This window comes from Vanessa atalanta, chromosome 28 (genome assembly GCF_905147765.1).
Source record: "Vanessa atalanta chromosome 28, ilVanAtal1.2, whole genome shotgun sequence".
Lineage (NCBI taxonomy): Eukaryota > Metazoa > Arthropoda > Insecta > Lepidoptera > Nymphalidae > Vanessa > Vanessa atalanta.
In genome coordinates, this window is record NC_061898.1 from 3,608,371 (window position 1) to 3,614,370 (window position 6,000).

At 31.3% G+C, this 6,000-nt stretch overlaps 1 protein-coding gene across 1 annotated transcript in view; it reads right to left on the reverse strand.

The window, feature by feature from the left end:
- Positions 1-3,848, reverse strand: part of LOC125074850 (glutamate receptor ionotropic, kainate 2) — a 75,337-nt gene extending 71,489 nt beyond the window's left edge. Inside the window, exon 1 of the mRNA XM_047686307.1 lies at positions 3,630-3,848. The gene's annotated coding sequence lies outside the window, so the exon portion shown is untranslated. The remainder of the gene's footprint in view (positions 1-3,629) is intronic.
- Positions 3,849-6,000: the final 2,152 nt, after the last annotated feature.

Sequence of the window (6,000 nt, forward strand, 5' to 3'; positions counted from 1 at the left end):
TCCAATGAAAAATCCTCACAAAAAAACTATTTCGCTGGCACAGGCGTAACGAAATAAACTTAAGTCTGAGACTGAGCTGAAAGCTGCCTCCGTTCAAAGCTGTTCCGTTGTGACAGTCACAAAGCTTTGGTTTCACTGACGGATTCTTTGAGAAATTTGACGTGCCTTTAGTCGACTGTCGGCGTTTTGAAAATATGGAAAATTAAACGCGGCTTTAAAATGTTTCGCTGAGATGGTTGTGTGTGTTTGACTGGGTTTCTTTTTTAAACTTCCATACAAAGACATTAAATTCACGCTTACGTTCGATTCGATCGACCAAGTTGGGCTCTTGGTGTATTTGCCAGAGCCCAACAGTTTAAAAAAAAAACAATCATTCTTTCGAAAAAAAAAACACGAAAGCAACTCTGAGATATAATTATATTTTATATTATCGATGTGACAATTATAATTTCCTGTAAAGTCGCCGTTGAGATGATTAGATCTTATGTATATCTTGACGCAGGATATAATCTCGAGATACGGGCTAAGGGCGTTAACGCTTAATTTAAATTTCAGATCAACTAACTTTTCTGTTTGTATTGTTACATGTATGGGAGAAGGCCACATCACTGAACCCGCCCCCCTCTATTTAGTTAGACTTGATAAACGTCTACTAATAAATACCCCAGTACATAGAATATTTTTTATTATTTGCTTAATTTAATAAATCTTATAATCCTGAAGTTAAAATAAAACTCAATTGACAAAAATCTCATATTCACCGTTACATGAGTGACAGTCATTTATTTTATTTTTACTTTTGCGCGGGAACACGTCTTGTGTTATTTTTTAAAGCTTTGCGAATGACGTTCTGAAATCGATTACACTTATTTTTATAATTTCGAATACAATAAAAAAATATGAGTTTATTGAATATATAATTATAATATAAATGTAACTGCATAAATAAATATTTCTAACAATACTAATATAAATTATGAATTATTTTATTATTATTTTTTTTTTATTATAATTGATTTTATTATTAATTAACCGTAAGTCATTCTTAATAAAAAAAAAACATAAAATAACAGCGAACCCACTATGAAGTTTCTAAGACTTCTCAAGTCTTAGCTACCAAGATTGTTGGCGCATAGACGATGGTTAACTACAACAATGTATATATCTGGTGGTGACCACTTACCATCAGGTGGCCCATTTGCACGTCCGCCAAAATATACATATATTAAATAATATTTTATATGAGTTTGTTAGGTTTTTTTGACATTAGAAGTGTAGACGTAAACTATGAATTGTTTATTTTATTTATTACTAGCAACACATCCCGGCATCGCTCGAGTAAAATAAGGGAATCATAAAAAGGTTATATTGAAGGATAAACGTAAAAATAAAATATTTTGTTGTTTTTTTTTTGGATCAGGAACCTTAGCGACCGTACGCACTAAAACTCACAGCTTAATCACAATCGGGTAAATGGTTAAGCAACCAATAGAAGACTTGCAAACCTCTTTTCTTATACACTATTCCAACCACAAGAAGAGAAAAGCCAAATAAAAAACATTTGACGGCAAATTGACGCGGTATCATTGGTCAAGAGCTCGATTAATCTGTGGATTTGCGTGAAAATGCCGTATTGAACGTCGACGAAACTGCAATTAGAATTTCGGAAATAAAATTGAAATGGTTGTAAGTAGTTTAGTCTAATAGTATTGTATTAAAAATAAAGATATATTAATCATAAACTCACAAAATAGTGCACTTATTAAATAGTTATTAGCAAACCTCATGAAATACGTAAATCAAAAGTTTGTTTGTTTCGATGTGATAGGTGGCAAACGAGCAGGAGGCTCACCTGATGGAAAGTGACTTCCACCGTCCATGGACATTAGCACCACCGGGGGGCTTGCAGGTGCGTTGCCTTTAAGGAAGGAGTACGCCCTTTCCTTGAAGATTCCCAAGTCGTATCGATAGAGTTGTTGTGCGAGACAGAAAATGCCTTAACTTAAGAAAGTGGAGCCGGTAACTTCGAATTTTGAGGTGACGTCCGAAGGTGAAATTCAGCGGCCGGGATTAATCAACAAATCGCCTGTCCCTTTGTCTGGGAATGGGAATGGGCTACTTTTTTAAACCTAACATCTGACGATAGGGCGAAGTCGCGGGCGGAGGTTTTATTTTTAGTTTGTATGGAGTATGAATTAATTTTAAAGAAATTACTCGCGAAGAGATTTGTCGCACCGCCAAAAAATGGAACTCTCTACCAGCATACGTGTTCCCCTCCTCTTATAACCTTGGTGCCTTCTAACGAGGCGTGCAGAGGAATCTTGCGGGCTGGCATGGCGAGGGAGACTAGTGCAGCTCATTGCTGACTGTACTAGTCGTCTACGCGTTTGGACTCCACTTCCGCTTACCATCAGGTGGAGTGGAGTCAGCCTACCCGGATATTATAAAAAAAAACTCCGAAACTAATGATACAATACTATTTTTTGTTCTCTGGTAGAAAATAACATTATTCCTGAGTTATACAGAACAAAAATATAAATTTATATCATATAAATTTCTTTATTTATAAACTGCACGCGTACAAAATAAATAAATATTATTTAAAAAAAAAACGACGCCATGACAAGATCATTTTTGCGATTATTTATTGTGAAAATCAAACAATTAAATAGTTTAATAACAACAATCATTGAAACAGACAGGCCTATTTAAATCCCCTATGACATTCACAACAAAACCTTCGACGCGCGTCTGTCATGCCATATACTCGTACTTAAACCTTCTTGAAAAAGTTTTATGTATATTAGCTTAGTAATTTTTCAGTTAGGGAACCCGAAAAACAAATATTTATAGATATAGATAACTTATTCAAAACCTGTTTGGATTCTTGTTTATGATATTAAATTATTATTGAAATTAAATTAGCTGGTACTTACTCTGGTTTGACGTACATATTTTCTTGTCTGAACTGTATTAAATATAAAACTAATGCAATAATAACAATATAAAATATTTGAAATGGACGACAGAAACTTGTATCATTAAAGTTATTTAAAAAAAAAACTGTTGATGGCAACTTTAATGTTTGTTTTTTTTTAATATGACGTTTGATGAGGGCAGTATTTTTTGTGTTTAAATATAATTAAATGTTTAAGTTATTGGCATATTTTAAGAATAAAAAAAACAAACTCATTTTAATGAAGATAAGCAGCTCAAGTTAAACATTCTTAATACCGTAAATTGTATTTTTTTTGTTTATTTTATAAAAAAAGGTAAAGGAAAAAATAATTCGTTCAAGTTGTTAAATCTAACTTTATTAAATATTTAATAACTAATACAATTTTAATATTTTTCACTGAATAACATTAAATTAAATGTGTTTATCATATGCCACAGTTTTGATTGTGGCATATGACGAAGATACAAATCTAAACGTCTTAAAAAAAAAAACAATATTTATACTTAATACATTTATAATCTACACACAAATAATAAAAGCCAGACATCGTGTTGCGCCAATCAAGAAGTTACAAATCTAATTACGGCCGCTAATTATCAGACGAAAATCCAATGAAAATGTCTTTGAAAAAAAAAATGTCGGACACAATACAGTCGACGTTTAAACTTACCATTAATAATCTTCCTCGTAACATCAACGACATCAAACCATTTATTTTTCAACACTCTTACATTTTTCATAGTTGCTCGATTAAATTATCCCACACAACGTTAAACATCGCACATATAATAAAAATCGTATATACACACATTATTTCACGTTAAAATACACTCGGATTCGTCAGTCTGTTAGAATCATAGTCGTTTTTAGGTCCGAAATTATTGTAATGGACACACAGTCCGCACGGCAGAGTAACTCCTACTGATTATTTCATAGAAATACATAGCTATGATTATGTAAAATAACATAAATTCGAAATAAACAAGCGAATATGACCCTTAAATAAATACGGGGTGAGTTAATGTTGCTATGAACGAATTCCGGTAGTGGTTTCTCGCCCCATCTACGGGGCGAGTGCGAGGGATGCTTCGGGAAAATTCGCCTAAACATGACAGCAAAATTATTCAGTTTGACATTAATAATGTTTTCTTTTGTTTTAATTTTTGAATATCAATGCATATAAAGTTTTCTTTTGTTCCATTTCGTCAAAGGAAAAAGGAATTTAATCCAAATATAATTATTAATCTGGTATCGATACTATTAAAACATATATATTTGGTTAATTTAATGTATTGTTTCAATGTTATTGTATCAACTGATTGTATAATATACATTTTTTAATAATAATATAAAGAGTAACGATAAACATTATACTTAAATAAAAAAATATTAATAAGGTATTGTTTAAAATAATTTAATAAAATATGTATCTGATTTATAAGAAATGACAAAATGTTAAAAAAAAAATTAACACTTTCCAGATCGTCACATCACTAGTTCGCCCTTCGGTGTTGCCAAATGCAAAAATTTCTATTCAATTAAAATGCCGCTATTGTTTGCACGAATAGCTATACATACACAACGTATATACACCATAATTAGGCCAAATACAAGAGGCTTTCATTTCTGTTCAGGGTTGATGAGGGTGTCATTGACCGAATATAAATTAGTTAAGGTTAAGTAGCTTTATTGTTTCGAATAAATTGTCGTGAAAATTAACTTGTTACTACCCACTTAATCTTTTTGGAGCTTAATAAGACGTGCTTCAATTTATTTTTTGTTAGAAAATTTAATTTAACGCCAATCATAAATATAAGATAAGAGCTTTAAATATTTTATTATTTTGATACTGAAAGCGTAAAGCGACGGTAGAATTACACAATCTTATTTAAGTGCAAAAAGTTTGTAACTCAGAAAGGTTTCACTTACATCACGAATGTTATTTGCACGTACTTTCCCGGATCACTATGATGTTTTCCAACATTTCAGCCAATCGACTAAAAGTAATATTTATAGACCATACTAATACATAAACCATGAGTATGTAATTATAAAGCCACACCTTTATTGTTTAAAGCCACATCAATCCCTTCGGTCGTTTTTTTTTGGTATATTACGTTCAGACAGTCGCCCAAGGTGAAATCTGTTTCTAAACTAGTCTTCTCTCGGAGCTTCACCTGTTTTGGTGGGGGAGAGGGGGGGGGCGTAGTACTGTTGTTCGGCAGTCGTAGATAGTATAAATAATATAAGTCGGTATAAAAAGTAGCCTATACCCTTCCTTATACTCATTAAGCATTTGGAAATTATGATGTTCAGATTATTAAATACAAATAAAATTAGTACTGAGGCATATATATTTATTTTAGTATTCCTTATCTAATTCTTCATTTTAGATTTAACACGCAGAGATATATTACGTACTTACAAATATAGTTTCGTGTTTACCATCAACGTATGAATCTTCTGAATATTTGTTCCATATTTTAATTTCTATGGATTATGCAATCACATAATCTACCTACAAACAGCAACACTCAAATCTGGTGTTTTCCGGTATAAAGGATCAGTACGCCAGTTTAAATACAACAACAACGTATATAGCATTGATATTTCTTACAGCGCCATTGTGTGACCCCTTTGCAAGTTTTTCTGATATTTTTTAAATAATAATAAAAAGAATACCACTTGCATAGGGCAATTATTTACGGATATTCCAATTTCATTTAAATTATACTTTCGACCTATTAACATAATATGACAAAATGTATGGAAATATAAATGATAAAATTCTGAGATACTTTTAGTTCAATAAATTCATAGCTAGCATTCTTGCCACGCGGTTAATATATACAGTAACTATTTTAATTCATATTTGTATATATTTAATCACTTAATGTTATCAATTCTCATGTTAATAAATTTAAATATTATTAAGCTGTTTTATGAATTGCATTTGCTTTGTTCTAATTAGAAAAAAAAAATGATTTAGTGTGACATATGTCAAAATTGAAAATAACCTTTTCAATAATAATAAACTTATA